This window comes from Chiloscyllium plagiosum, unplaced genomic scaffold (genome assembly GCF_037043375.1).
Source record: "Chiloscyllium plagiosum isolate Xiang-an unplaced genomic scaffold, Cpla_swu_hap1 HiC_scaffold_16, whole genome shotgun sequence".
Taxonomy (NCBI): Eukaryota; Metazoa; Chordata; class Chondrichthyes; order Orectolobiformes; family Hemiscylliidae; genus Chiloscyllium; species Chiloscyllium plagiosum.
This window is the reverse complement of record NW_028270154.1, coordinates 65,671,478-65,690,358: the sequence shown is the minus strand read 5'-3', so window position 1 is coordinate 65,690,358 and position 18,881 is coordinate 65,671,478. Positions and strand designations below refer to the sequence as shown.

Genomic DNA, 18,881 nt, shown 5'->3' with positions numbered 1-18,881 from the left:
AGAAAGATTGACACCATCCAGGACAAAGCTGCCTGCTGGATTGGCATCACATCCACAAACATTGATTCTCTCTACCATCAATACACAGTAACAGCAATGTTACTATCTAAAAGATGCGCTGCAGAAGTTCACCAAAGATCCTCAAACAGTACTTAGCAAACCCAAAACCACTTCCATCTAGAAGGACAAGGGCAGCAGATACATGGGAATGTCACCACATTAGACAGTAAGCTGACAGTAAGTTCAGAAATATGTGCATGTGAGCTTTTGACCTACTTTGCTGAGAGAATGTATTCCCACATAGCTCACAATTTAAAAACATTGAAATAAACTTAACCAAATGTTTGGTTTGCTTTGTGGGAAGTACTGTGTACTATTAATAATCATTTATGTTTGAGAAGCACTCTGTTACTGGACAGTTTATTGATACTCATACCAGAGAAGATTTAATAATTAATGGCTTCGTTTCAATGAATATTTGTCACAACAGTCTTGCGGTTTTACATAAGTGGGATATTTGAGTTGAAGGTTTGTACAAAGATGAAGTAGAACATTTTGTTTTGGCATTATATTGTTGGTCATTTGACGCCTTTGTTTCTGTATGCCTAAGCGAATAAAAATGCAAGTGGCAAACAATCTCCCCTGATTTTTTACCATAAAGCTGCATAATCTCTCATTGTAACTTTGAAATTCTTTGCCTTCCTTGTTATCGAAGTAACCTGTATTTGCGTTTGCAGCAATGAGTCTAATACCAGCTTCTGGAGGTTTCATGGCATACTCCTCCAGGCAGGAAAGCATCCCTCTCCACTATGCCCTGTCTACTAGGTCAAAACCATTTTTATATGTTGGTTTGTATTATTCCTTCTGATTCTATTTTCTGCTTAAGTTGTTATCTTGCACTTAATCAAATGCTTTCTGAGAGGCTAGATAAACAACGTTTATTGCATTACCTTTATGAAACTTCTGTGTTACATCATCAAATAATTCAATCAAATTAATGAAACACAAATGCTTTCAATAAATCTGGGTTGGCTAAGTAATGTTAACCCATGTTTTTTCCAATGAGAATTGACTTTGTCCTTAACAGTGTATAGTATTTTTATCTAGTGTTAAACTACCAGTTACAAGATTTCTCTCTTTTGTTTGAGCAGGGCTGTCACATTCTGAACCCTCCAGTCTCCTGGCACCACTCAATATCCAAAGAGGGTTGAAAACTACAATCAAAGTTGCCTTAACCATTACTTTAGCTTCCATCAACAGTCTCTAGGATGCATCCCTTCTGGGAAAGATGAATGATGCCATCAAGGTCAGCACTTCCCTTTTTCATGGATTAGTGGTGCTGGAAGAGTACAGCAGTGCAGGCAGCATCCAAGGAGCTTCGAAATCGACGTTTCGGGCAAAAGCACTTCATCAGGAATAAAGGCAGTGAGCCTGGAGCATGGAGAGATAAGCTAGAGGAGGGTGGGGGTGGGGAGAAAGTAGCATAGAGTACAATGGGTGAGTGGGGGAGGGGATGAAGGTGATAGGTCAGGGAGGAGAGGGTGGAGTGGATAGGTGGTAAAGGAGATAGGCAGGTAGGACAAGTGCGGACAAGTCAAGGGGACAGTGCTGAACTGCAAGTTTAGAACGAGGTGAGGTCGGGGAGGGGAAATGAGGAAACTGTTGAAGCCCACATTGATGCCCTGGGGTTGAAGTGTTCCGAGGCGGAAGATGAGGCGTTCTTCCTCCAGGCGTCTGGTGGTGAGGGAGCGGCGGTGAAGGAGGCCCAGGACCTCCATGTCCTCGGCAGAGTGGGAGGGGGAGTTGAAATGTTGGGCCACGGGCGGTGTGGTTGATTGGTGCAGGTGTCTCGGAGATGTTCCCTAAAGCGCTCTGCTAGGAGGCGCCCAGTCTCCCCAATGTAGAGGAGACCGCATCAGGAGCAATGGATACAATAAATGATATTAGTGGATGTGCAAGTAAAACTTTGATGGATGTGGAAGGCTCCTTTAGGGGTGAGGGAGGAGGTGTGGGCGCAGGTTTTACAGTTCCTGCGGTGGCAGGGAAAAGTGCCAGGATGGGAGGGTGGGTTGTAGGGGGGCATGGACCTGACCAGGTAGTCACGGAGGGAACGGTCTTTGCGGAAGGCAGAAAGGGGTGGGGAGGGAAATATATCCCTGGTGGTGGGGTCTGTTTGGAGGTGGCGGAAATGTCGGCGGATGATTTGGTTTATGTGAAGGTTGGTAGAGTGGAAGGTGAGCACCAGGGGAGTTCTGTCCTTGTTATGGTTGGAGGGGTGGGGTCTGAGGGCGGAGGTGCGGGATGTAGATGAGATGCGTTGGAGGGTATCTTTAACCACGTGGGAAGGGAAATTGCGGTCTCTAAAGAAGGAGGCCATCTGGTGTGTTCTGTGGTGGAACTGGTCCTCCTGGGAGCAGATCCAGCGGAGGTGGAGGAATTGGGAATACGGGATTGCATTTTTGCAAGAGGTAGGGTGGGAAGAGGTGTAATCCAAGTAGCTGTGGGAGTTGGGGGTTTGTAAAAAATGTCAGTGTCAAGTCGGTCATCATTAATGGAGATGGAGAGGTCCAGGAAGGGGAGGAAGGTGTCAGAGATGGTCCAGGTAAATTTAAGGTCAGGGTGGAATGTGTTGGTGAAGTTGATGAATTGCTCAACCTCCTCACGGGAGCACGAGGTGGCGTCAATGCAGTCATCAATGTAGCGAAGGAAGAGGTGGGAAGTGGTGCTGGTGTAATTACGGAAGATCAACTGCTCTACGTAGCCAACAAAGAGACAGGCATAGCTAGGGCCCATACGTGTGCCCATGGCTACCCCTTTGGTCTGGAGGAAGTTGGAGGATTCAAAGGAGAAATTGTTAAGGGTGAGGACCAGTTCGGCAAAACGAATGAGAGTGTCGGTGGAAGGATACTATTGGGGATGTTTGGAGAGGAAAAAACGGAGGGCTTGGAGGCCCTGGTCATGGTGGATGGAGGTGTAGAGGGATTGGATATCCATGGTGAAGATGAGGCGGTGGGGGCCAGGGAAACGGAGGTCTTGGAGGAGGTGGAGGGCGTGGGTGATGTCTCGAACGTATGTGGGGAGTTCCTGGACTAGGGGGGATAGAACAGTGTCGAGGTAGGTAGAGATGAGTTCAGTGGGGCAGGAGCATGCTGAGACAATGGGTCAGCCAGGGTGGTCAGGCTCATGGATCTTGGGAAGGAGATAGAACCGGGCAGTGCGGGGTTCCCGGACTATGAGGTTGGAAGCTGTGGGTGGGAGATCTCCTGAGGTGATGAGGTTCTGTATGGTCTGGGTGATGATAGTTTGGTGATGGGGGGTGGGGTCATGGTCGAGGGGACAGTAGGAAGAGGTGTCCTCGAGTTGACGTTTGGCTTCAGCGGTGTAGAGGTCAGTGTGCCAGACTACCACTGCGCCCCCTTTATCCGCTGGCTTGATGGTGAGGTTGGGATTGGAGCAGAGAGATTGGAGGGCTGCGCGTTGTGAGGGTGAGAGATTGGAGTGGGGGACGGAGGTAGACAGGTTGAGGTGGTTAAGTTGTGAGGGTGAGAGGTTGGAGTCGGGGAGGGAGGTAGACAGGTTGAGGCGGTTAAATTGTGAGGGTGAGAGGTTGGAGTGGGGGAGGTTGTGAGGGTGAGAGGTTGGAGTGCGGGAGGCTGTGAGGGTGAGAGGTTGGAGTGGGGGAAGTTATGAGGGTGAGTATCTTACCATACCCTATATGGCCAACACCTTGATTCTCCTGTGACATTAACTTCACCCTCTTTTGTGAAGACAAATGCAAATAATTCATTCAGTTTCTCAGTTTTGTTCTCTCTTCCTTCAAGAAGATTTCCTTTTCAGCCCTAATTCACCATTTTATTACACCTTTTTTACAATGAATCAAGTAAAAATATTTGACTCTCCTTTTGTGTTATCGTCTTAATGCTTTTCTCACGTACTTCTCTTTACCCTTCTTATAACATTTTTTTCAATTTCCCCTGCACTATTTGTAACCTGTATGTTTTTTGAATTGTATATTCCACGTGACAATTGCAATTAACAACAATGATTTGGAGATTAAAAACAAACAATAGTTCAGCTTTTGATGTTTTGCTGACCTTTTATCATACTCTAAGATCAAACTAACCTAAATACCATTCATTTTACTATCATCCATGTGCTTATCCAAGAGTCGCTTAAATGTCCCTAATGTATCTGACTCCACTACCACTGCTAGCAGCGCATTCCATGCACACACCACTCTCTGTCTAAAGAACCTACCTCTGACATCTCCCCTAAACCTTCCTCAAATTGCCTTAAAATGATGCTCCCCTGTGATAGCCATTTCCACCCTGGGCTAAAGTCTCTGACTATCCACTCTTTCTATGCATCTCATCATCTTGTACACCTCTATCAAAGTAATCTCTCATCCTTCTTTGCTCCAGTGAGAAAAGCCCTAACTCCCTCACCTTTTTTTTCATAAGACATGCCCTCCAGTCCAGGCAGTATCCTGGTAAATCTCCTCAGCACCTTCTCTAAAGCTTCCACATCCTAATGAGGCAACCAGAATTGAACACAGTATTCCATGTGTGGTCAACCCAGAGCTTTATAGAGCTGCAGCATAATCTCTCGGCTCTTAAACGCAATCCCCCTGCTAATGAAAGTCAACATACCTTGTGCCTTCTTAACAACCCTATCAACTTGGGTGACAACTTTGAGAGATCTATGGATGTGGAACCCAAGATCCTTCTCTTCCTCCACACTACCAAGAATCCTATCTTTAACCTTGTACTCTGCATTCAAATTCAACTTTCCAAAATGAATCACTTTACACTTTTTCAGGTTGAACTCAATCTTCCACTTCTCAGCCCAGCTCTGCATCCTGTCAATGTCCTGTTGCAACCTACAACAGCCCTCCACTCTATCCACAACTTCACCAACCTTCATTTCAATGGCACATTTACTAACCCAGCCCACCACTTCCTCATCCATGTCATTTATAAAAATCACAAAAAGCAGAGGTCCCAGAACCGATCCATGCAGAACATGACTGGTCACCAAGCGTCAGGCTGAGTACTTTCTATGTACTACCACCCTCTGTCTCCTATGGACCAGTCAATTCTGTATCCATGCAGCCAAATTTCCCTGTATCCCATACCTCCTTACGTTCTGAATGTGCTTACCATGTGGAACCATATCAAACGCCTTTGTGAAATCCATATCACCACATCCACTGCTCTACCTTCATCAACATGTTTTGTCACATCTTCAAAGAATTCAATAAGATTTGTGAGGCATGATCTGCTCCTCTCAAAGCCATGCTGATTATCTCCAAGTACTGCAAGGAATAGATGAATGAGGCTGAACAAATTTTAAAGCAAATAAATTCTGGTATAGTTGTCTCAAGATTATCGAAAGTAATAAAATAACAGAAAAAAAGATAGCTATAAAAAATACAATGAAACAAGACTTGAAGTAGTGGTAATAAATTTGTGCTTCGTTGCAATTCGAAAGAGGTGGATATTGTGACAAACCTAGTGGTTAAATAAACAGGTGAGTGCATAGTCCTGATTTCTGTTAGCTGTTTTAATAATATAGTAAGTTTTATTTTTAGTTTGGCATATATACAAACAAACCAATAAAGCAGAACAAAATGACAATTCAAAAATGTAGACTAGGTATTTATTTATAGTAGTCAGTGAAACAAAGTGGGATTTTCGTCACATTTGCTTTTTGGCGAAAGGTACAACATTGGAGTGGGATGAACTTTGTGGGATTTCTTAGCTATTGGGTTGGAAAATAAACTACAAGAATATCTGTAATTGTTTTGCTGTGTTGATGAGAATACTGGCATAAGTAGATGCAGCCTGAAACAAGTTCCCTGAAGGTACTTGTTTATTATTACCTGTATATTAATTGTGTTTACTTTTATGCCAGTGATGAGTATTAACTAGGATTTCATTTAAATCCATATAAACAGACACATTGAAAGTTATCATTAGGAGATGCAGGCAATTTTAAATTCCGTAAATAAAAGCAAAAATGTATAAATGATTGGTTACAATTCCATCCGTCATCAATTGGTTTTCTGAAAGAACAATTTTGTTTATTCATAATGATTTTAAATTCTGTATATAATTTGTACAATTGGTCCATAGAACTGCTTAATATTTTAGCCTGTACATCAGATCAATTCATTGTAACCAACTTCTATTTTAATTGAGTTATCAAATGCATAGCTTATCTGTTTAATGTACTGCAAAATTACTGTATCCATATTTTCTATGTGCTGTATTTGGCCCAGTCTTTTCCACTTCCATTGTTGTTGTCAGTCAAATTGTAGATCTAACGTGTTTTGTGAATTTAGGTCTTCACTTATTTGTCATTTAATTCTGTGTCCAGTAAAATGTTCCTGTATCACTAGATTTGAAAACAGAGTTTTTGCCTGAGTTCATCAGAACTTTTGAAAGTTGAAGTCTATTCACAATCTTTGTGGTTCATTGACCACAAGTAGAGGTTTTGTGAGTCTTTCATTTTGTTTATTTGACTGAGGTAAAATCAGATGAATTGTACACTTTCAGATTCTGCTGCAGTGGAATTTGATTTTGAAGGAAGTGATCTGCTTTTGCTTTTGGGAAAATTGGGAAACTTGGTGCCCCTTTGTCCTATTCCCACTGCTTAGTCAGGATGAGCTTCACCAACTGTCAAATTTGGAAGAGTGTAATGCAGCAACCTGCATTCAGTCAATCCATGGCTCCTTGTCACCCATTTTACTGCATGTGAGTCTCTTCATTTCCTTTTGTTTTTGATGCAGTCACCTGATGAATGTCTTTTGCTTCCCACTGTCTAGTCCATTAAATTTTATAGTCCAGCTGGTCTGCACATGCCTGGAGATGCAGAATTCTGGCACAAATATTTTGAAATGAGAATTGTGATTGCAGTGTGGGAAAAATGAATAAATGAGAGACTATGGCCAAATCTGTTCTAAACATGAGAGTAACGCCAAATCTGGGAGAAATGAGAGATCATAGCCAAAATGTTTTCACTACTTAATGTGTTTATGCAAAGTTACACAACTAATCTATTATAAAACTTTATGCCAAATGTGATTAGTAAACTACATTTCTCTAGAAGTTGTATGTGCAGGTTGTGATTTATTTCTGACAGTCATATTAGTTTAGAGAAGTTGAAAGCATGTTAAATCTAAGTACAAAATCTCTCAATCACAAAAACAAACATTTGAAAATTGATATGAATTAAGTATTTTCCCCTTTAAAATGAAAATCAATTAACCCAAGTAATAGCTATGGCAAAATAAATATTATGTTACTGTAAAAATAATCTAAAATAGGATTACATAGATTTTGACCATGGATTCATGTCACTGATTGTTCTCAAAGTGAAGAGAGTCACAAGTCCATGTACCTGCCTTTATTTTTCTATTTTTCCAAACGTTAGCATACTCTGGCATCCAGTGTTAATAACTCTGGTAGTGCATTCCATGGTCTTGAAACTCTCTACGTAAAAAAAAATTTTGCTTGTATAAGGAACAAAATCTCTCTTTCATGTAATCTTGAATCTATGAGCAATTGAGATCAAATAGCTCATCATCCGAAAGTTACTTTCTGTCTACTCTATCCCATCTTTTCATAAATTGAAACACTTGTATCGAAGTCCTCAGCTAAAAAACAGGTTCAATCGCTTGAATTGCTCTTGTATTGGTAAGTCCTCATACTTCAGTGCAAACAAGTTTAAAATTAATCTTCAAATAGCATGCTGCCTAATCCTTTACTATGCAATTAATACCATTTATAAAATTCTAACAGTTGAAATTTGATCCTAAATAAGAACAATATATTGTGTTTACTGAATATAATAGAGTGTAATCTTTACTAATTTATTGTGTTGGAGATGTCTATCACTATATCTGAATCTGTTAATGACTGTACTAAACAATCTTTCAAATTTAAACAAACATTGGACCTCACTAAGTTTCTGAGTTGTCCACCAGGGTCTTCAAATCCTAGCACACTGCATTATTCCTATCATGGGGTTTGCCAGTGCTTAGACATACAGGCAGAGTAGTAGGGATTGTGAGTTGGAATGGTAAGAACATATCATGGATACCATGTAAAATAGGACTGTCAATGCACTCTCCCCCTATCTTTCTATCCCTCTCTGTCTCTCTCTCTCTCTTGCTATGACTCATTCAGAGAGAGCTTCAGGCATTTTTCACAGTTTAAGATTGTTTGTTCATGTCCAGTTCAATGCAACTGGATGCTTCTGGCACAATGGGCTTTCAGCCAACTTTTTGTGCCTCCTTTTCAGAATGTACCAGGCTTTCACACGTAGGGACATCACTTCTGGGATTTATTATTTATTGGTTTGCGTACATTTGAATGTTATAGCCTTAAGGGTTGATCTAATTATAAATTGAACACCAAGGTCAACTTGTATTAATGACTTGAGGGGCTTGAGATGGTTAGGACACTGATTAATATGTTAATACGTGGTAACAAGGCTCCATACATGTACGTGTTAGCCTAAAAGGCATGATTTGGATACTCTTGATTTCAACTATGTATGGGATGGCTGTTCATTTTTAAAAAAGACATGTGGACCTTGCCATTAACCAAAAAAAGTCTACAATGCTATTTATTTTTCATGAGATTGTAACATTTGTCATTCAGGATAACAATTCCAAATTTTTAAATATTCACTTTTGCCCATATGTTGATCCAAAACAAAGATTTATAAAATCTGAAAACATTGTGATTTTTCTTCAAACATATTAAAGCTTTAGCTTCTCATGTCAATCTGTCTCATAAGATAGATGAGCAGTGTCGGCATGTGGAACACTGTGATATATGTGACCCAGTGAGTAATTCTTAAAATGGCACAGATTATTTCAATGATGCTGATTTATAAAGCAAAGGAACATTTTTTTTCTATTTGAAATTTCTACAGCCTTATCTAAGTTAATTTATTTTGTGAGAATGTGGCAGGACTATTGTTCATAAGCAATCAAAACCTGGCATTGTAAGGCATAGTTAATATAGCTTTGGAAATAAGTTTGACATTATAGCAAATCTGTCATCCTTCCCTGCCTACTGTGAGTGGTATCATCAGAGATGTAATTTAGCCTTGCATTTCTTTTTTCAGTGCCTAGGGCATTTTGTTAAGTAAATTGTAGTATTTGAATGCAAATGTTTTTATCAATGCTGTTAAAGCAGGTCATGAGATTATCAGGGGAAACATTGAATTTGTCAATGGTGGATGGAGAGTGAAAGGCTTTTTTGAAGCCCTGTGTTCAGCTTTGTAGGTTTGGTAGGTCTCAGGCAAGGCCAATAAAACTAACACGTTTCCTACCTGTTTAAGGTTGTTGATTACCATTGTAGTGTTGCAGCTGCAGTTCCACTACAGCAGCAACATTGATTCCTCTGTGACAAATGGCCAATCCCACACCCTGACCTAGAAATAAAACTGTGGATTCTGGAGCTCCGAAACGAAAACAGAAATTGCTGAAAAAACTCAGCAGGTCTGGCAGTATTTGTGACAAGAAAGAGGCGTTAACGTTTCAAGTCCAATGAGATTCTGATGGAGAAAATATATGAAATTGGGGCAGGAGGTTAAAAAGTAGGTCCTCAAAAGTAGTAAGATTTGGATTACACCTGGTGTCATGTGCTCGTGAGAATAGGAATAGGAAGATAAAGCCGATGAATATGCGGCTGAGGAGCTGGTTCACATTTTTGGATCATTGGAATCTCTCTGTGGTAGAAGTGACCTGTGTAAGAATGTCAGGATGCACTTGAATTGGAAAAGAATGAATTTGCTAGAGCCACTCAGGAGGATTTAATCTATTGGGAGGAGGAGCAACTGCAAACTGGATGTGTGGAATCCAGAGAGATAGTGAGAAAAGTGATCAGTCTGAGGCTGGTATACTTGGGAAAAGGCGCAAGTCAAATAGTCAACGCAAGCAGGAGCAAGCAGACAACGAGGTAGGACTGATAAATAAAACTGCATTTATTTCAGCAATAGGCCTGACAGGCAAAGCAGATGAACTTGGGACATGGTTGGAAACATAGGACTGGGGTATCATGGACAGAACTGGCAGCTTAATGTTCTAGGGTATAGATGCTACTGGAAGGATAGAAAGAGGTGGAAAGAAAATAGAAGAAGTGGCATTTTTGGTTAAAATTAACATTACAGCTATACTTATGGAGGATATTTCAGGGAGTACGTCGAGTGAAGTTATTTGGTTAGAACTGAGAAATAGAAAGGGATGATCACTTTGTTAGGATTGTACGTCAGACCCTCCCAGTAGTCAGTGAGAAATTGAGAAGCAAATTTGTAAGGAGATCTCAGTAATAGAGTCATACAGCATAGAAACAGACCCTTCGGTTCAACCAGTCCATGCCAAACATAATCCCAAACTAAACTAGCGCCACCTGCCTGTTCCTGGCCCATATCTCTCCAAACGTTTTCTATTCATGATTCCATCCAAATGTCTTTTAAACAACGTAATTTTATCAACACCCATTACTTCCCTAGGAAGTTCATTTTGCATGTGAGTATAAGAATAATAGCATGGTATTGGTAGGGGATTTTTACTTTCCAGACATAGACTGGGACTGCCATAGTGTTAAGGGCTTGGACGGAGAGGAATTTGTTAAGTGTGTACAAGAAGATTTTCTGATTTAGTATGTGGATGTACTGACTAGAGAAGGTGTAAAACTTGACCTGCTCTTTGAAAATAAGGCAGGGCAAACGACTGAGGTGTGAGTGAGGGAGCACTTTGGGACAAGTGATCATAGTTCTATTAGTTTTAAATAGTTATGATCTAAAAGTTAAAGTTTTAAATTGGAGGAAGGCCAATTTTGACAGTATTAGGCAAGAACTTTCAAAAGTTGAATATGGGTGGATATTCACATGTAAAAGGATGACTGGAAAGTGGGAAACCCTCAAAAATGAGATAAAGAGAGTCCAGAGACAGTATGTGTGATGGGAAAGGCTGGTAGATGTAGGAAATGCTGGAGGACAAGAGAAATTGAGGTTCTGGTCACGAAAATGAAGGAAGCATATGTCAGGTGTAGACAGTAGGAATCGAGTGAACCCCTAGAGGAGAATAAAGAGTACAAGAGGGAAATCAGGAGGGCAAAAAGGGGAGATGAGTCAGCTTTGGCAAATATGGTAAAGGAGAATCCTAAGGGATTCTACAAATACATTAAATGCAAAAGGATAACTAGGGAGAGAATAGGGCCCATTAACGATCAGCAAGGGGGCTTATGAATGGAACTGCAGGATACTGGTGAGATACTAAATGAATATTTTGCACCAGTGTTTACTGTGGGGAAGAATATGGAAATTAGAGAACTTGGAGAAATAAATAACAAGATCTTGAAAAGCATCCACATTACTGAGAGGAGGTGCTGGATATCTTAAAATGCATTAAGGTGGATAAATCTCTGGAACTGGATCAGGTGTACCCCCTAGAACTTTGTGGGAAGCTAGGGAAGTGATTGCTGGGTCCCTTGCTCAGATATTTGCATTGTCAAAAGCCATGAGTGAGGTGCTGAAAAACTGGAGGTTGGCCAAGGTGGTGCAATAAGAAAATCGATAAGGCAAAGCTAGGAAGCCATCAGTTATTCCGAAATTGGTGGTGGGCAAGTTGTTGGAGGGGATTCTGGGGGGATAGAATTTACATTCATTTGGAAAGGCAAGGACTGATTAGGCATTATCAACATGGCTTTGTGTGCAGGAAATCATGTTGCACTAACTTGACTGAGTTTTTTTGAAGAAGTGGCAAAAAGAATTGATGAACACAGAGAGGTGAACATTGTCCAAATGGATTTCAGCAAGGAGCTTGACAAGGTTCCACATAGTAGGTTAGTTAACAAGGTTATATCACATGGAATACAGAGAGAGCTAGCCATTTGGCTACAAAATTGGCTGGAAAGTAGGAGACAGAGGTTGTTTTTCCAACTGGAGGCCTGTGACCAGCGGTGTGCCTCAAGGATCAATACTGGGTCCACTACTTTTTGTCACTTGTATAAATGATTTGGATGACAATATGGGCGGTATGGTTAGTATATTTTCAGATGATACCAAAATTGATGGTGCAATGGACAGCAAAGAAGGTTATCTCAGAGTGCACCCAGACTTTGATCAGATGGGGCAAGGAGTGGCATGGGGCTTAATCTAGATAAATGTGTGGTGCTACATTTTGGTAGGGCAAACCAGAGCAGGACTTATACACTTAGGGTCCTGGGGAGGGTTGCTGAACAAAGAGACCTTGGAGTGCAGGTTCATAGTTCCTTGAAAGGTAGTCTCAGGTAGACATGTTGGAGAAGAAGGTGTTTGGTACGCCAGCCTTTATTGATCAGTGTATTGAGAATGGGAGGCCATGTTGCATCTGTACATGATATTGATAGTCCACTATTGGAATACTGCATGCAATTCTGGTCTCTCTCCTATAGAAAGGATGTTGTGAAACTTGAAAGCATTCAGAAGAGATTTACAAGGATGTTGCCAAGGTTGGAGAGTTTGAGCTATAAGGAGACACTAAATAGGCTGGGACTATTTTCACTGGAGAGTCGGAGGCTGAGGGCTGACCTTATAGAGGCTCATAAAATCATGAGGAGCATGGATGGGGTGAATAGTCAAGGTCTTTTCCCAGTGTAGAGGAGTTGAAAACTAGACAGCATAGGTTTAAGGTGAGAGTGGCAACTTTTTTATGCAGTACTTGTATGGAGGGATATGTCCAAATGCTGGCAAATGCAATTTAGGATATCTGGTTGGCATGGACAAGTTGGATGAAAGGGTCTTTTATCCATGCTGTAAATTTCTGTGACTCTGAGTCACTGGACTTGAAATGTAAAATTTGCTTTCTTCCCACAGATGCTGCCAGACCGGCTGAGTTTCTCCAGTAACTGCTATTTTTTGTTCCCAATCTACGAAATATTGTCAAGCCAATATGTATCTCTCAGCCAACATTGTTAAGTAAACGAAAACCAGATTACTGCTTTTTATGGGAAATTGCTGTGCACAACTTGATTGTTGCACTTCACTAAGTTTCAATTGTAAAAACATTTCAAAGGTACAGTTGGCTGTAAAGTGAGACATCCTGAAAGTGGCTGTATCAATAAGCTTTTTTTCCTTCTTTGCCTCATTTATTTTTCTCAAGTTTTCCTGTGTATTAAAAAGTATCAATGCTTTTGAAGAGAAGGTGAGAATACTGTGGCAAGAGTTGCAAGAAAAGCACCTTTCATTTTCAAAAAAACAGTTGTTTTTTTGAAGGCCACACCTGGGCCTTCCCAAACAAATGTATAATTGCCCATAATTGATCAGGATGTTTCTGCTCAGCCTATTAGAAGTGATTGAGATATTAAATACAAATCATTTTCATGGGTTGATAGGATTTCCTCAGTTTCAGGGAAGGATGTAGTTTGGATATGCAACAATAGATTTTCATATTACTGTTTTAAAATCCACTTGACTATTTCAGACATAAGCAAACTTGTCTATTCTAACATGTTAAGATACTATTGATGATGGAAATGTGACATAAAAATAGAAAACATTGGAAATACTCAGCAAGTCAGACAGTACAGATAAAGAGATGTAGTTCTAGGCTAGGATATACAGATTTAAACTGAAAAGAAAATAAATTACTTCAATCAAAGGATTGTGAATTTGTGGAATCTACTCCAAAATGTAGTGGACACTGAATAAACTTGGGGAGGAGACAGGCAGACAGATTGGTAATTGAGAAAGAGTTAAATGGTTATGGGGAGCAGGCAGGAAAGTTCAGTTGAGGCCATGATGAGATCAGCCATGACTGTGCCAAATGGTGGAGCAGGCTCAAGGGGCTACTTGTCTGCTCCTGCTCTTAGTGCTTATGTTCTTGTGATTGAGAAATTCAACACAATACATCACCTCCCACTATCCCCAGTCAAACAGAGGAGTTGAGATGGCAGTGAAAATTGCCAAAGTAACAATAAAGAAATTGAGCAAGTAGAGAACTAATGTTTCCCCAAGGTAAAACACAAGCAGAGAAACATATCTACTTAAGGCGTGGAGATTAGACCAGTAGAAAAATTAATATCATGCCACACTTAAACTGTTCTTCCAATGACATAAATAGTACTGAAGCTGAAAATAGTAATAAGTATAAGTGACAAAATAAAGGTGATACAGCAGAAAGCCAAACTTTATTTTGATAAGACTGCAAAATTGTTACCAGAGTTAAGTACTGAGAGCCAGTCAAGGCACAAACCTTGAATGATTCAGCCCACTTGGCAACTGTGTGGAATAGAGCTGAAAATGTGTTGCTGGAAAAGCGCAGCAGGTCAGGCAGCATCCAGGGAACAGGAGAATCGACGTTTCGGGCATAAGCCCTTCTTCAGGAATGAGGAAAGTTTGTCCAGCAGGCTAAGATAAAAGGTAGGGAGGAGGGACTTGGGGGAGGGGCGTTGGAAATGCGATAGGTGGAAAGAGGTCAAGGTGAGGGTGATAGGTCAGACTGGGGTGGGGGCGGAGAGGTCAGGAAGAAGAGTGCTGAGTTCGATGGATTTGACTGAGACAAGGTGGGGGGAGGGGAAATGAGGAAACTGGTGAAATCCGAGTTCATCCCTTGTGGTTGGAGGGTTCCTAGGCGGAAGATGAGGTGCTCTTCCTTCAACCGTCGTGTTGTTGTGGTCTGGCGATGGAGGAGTCCAAAGACCTGCATATCCTTGGTGGCGTGGGAGGGGGAGTTGAAGTGTTGAGCCACAGGGTGGTTGAGTTGGTTGGTCCGGGTGTCCCAGAGATGTTCTCTGAAACGCTCCGCAAGTAGGCGGCCTGTCTCCCCAATATAGAGGAGGCCACATCGGGTGCAGAGGATGCAATAGATGATGTGTGTGGAGGTGCAGGTGAATCTGTGGTGGATATGGAAGTTTCCTTTGGGGCCTTGGAGGGAGGTGAGGGGGGAGATGTGGGCGCAAGTCTTGCACCTCCTGCGGTTGCAGTGGAACGTGGCGGGAGTGTGGGTTGGGTTGGTGGGGGGTGTGGATCTGACGAGGGAGTCACGGAGGGAGTGGTCTTTACGGAATGCTGATAGGGGAGGGGAGGGAAATATATCCTTGGTGGTGGGGTCCGTTTGGAGGTGGCGGAAATGACGGCGGATGATGCGCTGTACATGGAGATTGGTGGGGTGGTAGGTGAGGACCAGTGGGGTTCTGTCCTGGTGGCGGTTGGAGGGGCGGGGCTCAAGGGTGGAGGAGCGGGAAGTGGAAGAGATGCGTTGGAGGGCATCGTCGACCACGTCGGGGGGGGAAATTGCGGTCCTGGAAGAAGGAGGCCATCTGGGTTGTACGTTTACAACCCAGATGGTTGTAAGGAGGCCATCTGTGTGGAATAGATGCACCTCGTTATTCATGGCTGAAGTGAATGACCAGATAAACTGTTGCAACCACAGGCACCTATGTATATCTAGCGAAGCTGTTCTTAGCTAAAAGTGGGTTATTAGGAAGATGTGCATTCACCATTTGCACAGCCTATAGATGAACTGTCAGACCCAGAGGTCTGGAACAACCCAGTGATGGAGATGGAACAACAGCAAGTACCACAGAAATAGCAAAAGACTCCTCAGAGAAGGAACATCACCCAGATGAAGATTAGATTAGATTAGATTAGATTAGATTACTTACAGTGTGGAAACAGGCCCTTCGGCCCAACAAGTCCACACCGCCCCGCCGAAGCGTAACCCACCCATACCCCTACATTTACCTAACACTACGGGCTATTTAGCATGGCCAATTCACCTGACCTGCACATCTTTGGACTGTGGGAGGAAACCGGAGCACCCGGAGGAAACCCACGCAGACACGGGGAGAATGTGCAAACTCCACACAGTCGGTTGCCTGAGGCGGGAATTGAACCCGGGTCTCTGGCGCTGTGAGGCAGCAGTGCTAACCACTGTGCCACCGTGCCGCCCACCAACCACACACATGTAAGCTATTAAGAGACCTGCACAGTTTAAAGACTAACAGAATCTATTAATACATGAGAACCGTTGTTTGTAGAGTGCATAATTTGGGTAACTCATGGTTAAAAATAGTGTGCATAAATGTGTTCTTTCTTTTGAAAATGTGGATGTTTTGTGTGAAATGCAGCCATATGCGAATGTCCTTCCTCGTCTGCCTTAGTCATGTGACATCCATCACCAAGTACCTACTCTTGAAGCTGCCAGCTGCCATCTTACAAGCATTTCAGTAAAGACACAGTGAGAATGAGATTGCTGTCCTGGGACCACAGAATAGTCTCTCTTTCCGCATCACCTTTAAAATTCATCAGTTTTATTGTTTTGCCTTATTCTTCCTTCAAAATACAACTCATTGTTGACAAAATCTTTTTTTTGTTTTTTTTTAGTATTTTACCAGTCTGTCTGAATCCTCCTGAAGTCTATTATTGCCTGGGATTGCATTAAGTAGCTTATCAAGACAGCAATACTGTGGATCTTGGTTATCTGTGGCTGAGGCGGCAGAAGGTAGAATGCCAAGGTAAAGCAAGGCAGGGATGCTATGAGAATCCAGATCAGCTTAGAGTGACGTGAGTGCTATGACAACAAGCAAACAAGTATCAGGTGCAAACTGATCCAGTGCATGGGCTTAGCTTGTGCCAGAGCATTACAATGATAGCTGCTGTTATACCTTGAGGTGCAACACTAAAGTGCAGAAATATCAGGTACATGGATGATGTGCCATCAAGGTTCTTAGAAGCTGGCACATGTTCGATGTCAGTGCCCATTAATATCAGGTGCATGTGATTAGTGCCCACACAGCATGCCCGGTTGGTGCTGGTGCCCAGTGTCCAACATGGAGTTCGTTTGGAGCAAGCTAGTTTTCTGCCTGTTTGTCAATGTAGTGTTTGTTACAGTTCTTGCAAGGTATTTTGTAGATGACATTAGTTTTGCTTGTTGTCTGTATAAGGTCTTTCAAGTTCATTAGCTGCTGTTTCAGTGTGTTGGTGGGTTTGAGTAGTCTGGCAGTCATTTCCAAGGTGTCTTTGATTTAGGGGAGAGTGGCTAGGGCTTCTGGGCATGTTTTGTCTGCTTGCTTGGGTTTGTTGCTCAGAAATCGGCGGACTGTGTTTATTGGGTACCCGTTCTTTTTGAATACACTGTTGAAATCCACATTTATCCCGTGTAGTTGCAGGGATCCAAGGAGGAATATGAGGTGTTCCTCCTCCAGGTGTTGAGTGGAAATGGTTTCATGGTGGAGAAGGGCCAGGATCTGCATGTCCTTGACAGAGTGGGAGGGGGAGTTGAAATGTTCACCCCGGGGCGGTGGGGTTGGTGACTCGCTCATGGGGTCCACACACCCCCACCAGCCCACACCCTACTCCTGGTACCTTTCCCTGCCACCACAGGAAGCGCAAAACCAGCGCTCACACCACTTCCCTCAACTCCATCCAAGCCCCCAAGGGATCCTTACACATCTGTCAGAAATTCACCTGCACCTCTACCAATGTCATCTATTGCATCTGTTGCACCTGGTGTTGTCTCCTCTACATTGGGGAGACAGGATGCCTTCTTGCGGATCATTTCAGAGAACATCTCTGGGACACCTGCACCCACCAACCCCACCGCCCAGTGGCTAAACACTTCAACTCCCCTTCCCACTCCATTAAGGACATTCAGGTCCTGGGCCTCCTCCACTGCCAAACCGTTACCACCTGACGCCTGGAGGAGGAACGCATCACATTCCGCATTGGGAACCTGCAACCACACGGTATAAATGTGGACTTCAACAGCTTCCTCATTCCCCTCCCCCCACATTATCTCAGTCCCAAGCATCCAACTCGACATCGCCCTCTGGACCTGTCCATCACTGTTCCCTCTGACCTATCACATTCTCCCTCACCTTCATCCACCTATCGCTTTCCCAGCTACCTCCCCCAACCCCACCCCCCTTCCATTTATCTCTTAGCCCCGATTACAAACCTCCTTCCTGATGAAGGGCTTATGCCAGAAATGTCAATTCTCTTGCTCCTCGGATGCTGCCTGACCAGCTGTGCTTTTCCAGCATCTTTCTTTCAACTCTGATCTCCAGCATCTGCAGTCCTCACTTTCTCCTCACCGATGGTGTTACCTAGTATGGTGACAAAACATCTGAAAATGAACTTTCCAAGCTTACATTCATTTTTCAATAATATTGAAGTTAGATTATGGTCAGCCAATGCATTATTCAAAAGTCATGAATTGAAATGCCTAATTTGGAAGCAGCAAGGGTGAGCCGAGCACAATGAAAATCTTTACACAATTGTTCAAAGGAGATCACAATAAAAAGCTTATAATTAATTCTACAAGCATCTAATTCTTTTGGAATCTCACATTACATTGATCAGGTTATGATCTTTCCAGGCTTCAGACCAGATAATTAAATCTTGTGATTGTACTCCTCAGCATTGATATTGAAAATTTGGCCAGCTCTTTAATGAGTCAGAGTCATTTGATTGCTTTTCCAGAATTCTTTTTGGGTGAGAAAAACTTTGGACAGCTTTTTGTCTAAAGCAATGGCTGAGATGTTAGAGTATTAACTTCTAAAGTTCATTGGACCTCAAAGTTCATAAATCACATTGAATCATTCATTTTTAATGAAGCATAAATAAAATACTTTGTTATTTTGTAGCTTCCACATTTTCAGGACACCCTGTATGCTTCAATCCTCATTAAATTTTTTTATCATTTTCTTTGAAACTTAGGCAATAGTAACAGCTAACTTGCACTGAGCAGAGTCCCACAAATGAAAATGTGACAAATGCTTTCGTTGGTTTGAATTAATGGCTAATTTTTTTTGTTGACATGTTGGCTGAACTCCCTGCCTTTTTGAACTAGCATCATGAAATTGTTTATATTCACCCCAATG

The 18,881-nt window shown here is 42.2% G+C and overlaps 1 long non-coding RNA gene across 2 annotated transcripts in view; it reads left to right on the top strand.

Moving 5' to 3' along the window:
* The first annotated feature begins 718 nt into the window (after positions 1 to 718).
* The window catches only part of LOC148147561 (uncharacterized), a 36,426-nt gene continuing 18,263 nt past the window's right edge, over positions 719 to 18,881 (top strand). Inside the window, exons 1-2 of one of the 2 annotated variants that reach the window (XR_015759812.1) lie at positions 719 to 825; positions 1,152 to 1,306. This is a non-coding gene — a long non-coding RNA (uncharacterized LOC148147561). Of the gene's footprint in view, positions 849 to 1,151; positions 1,307 to 18,881 lie in introns of both variants that reach the window. The other variant, XR_015759811.1, reaches the window with a different exon arrangement.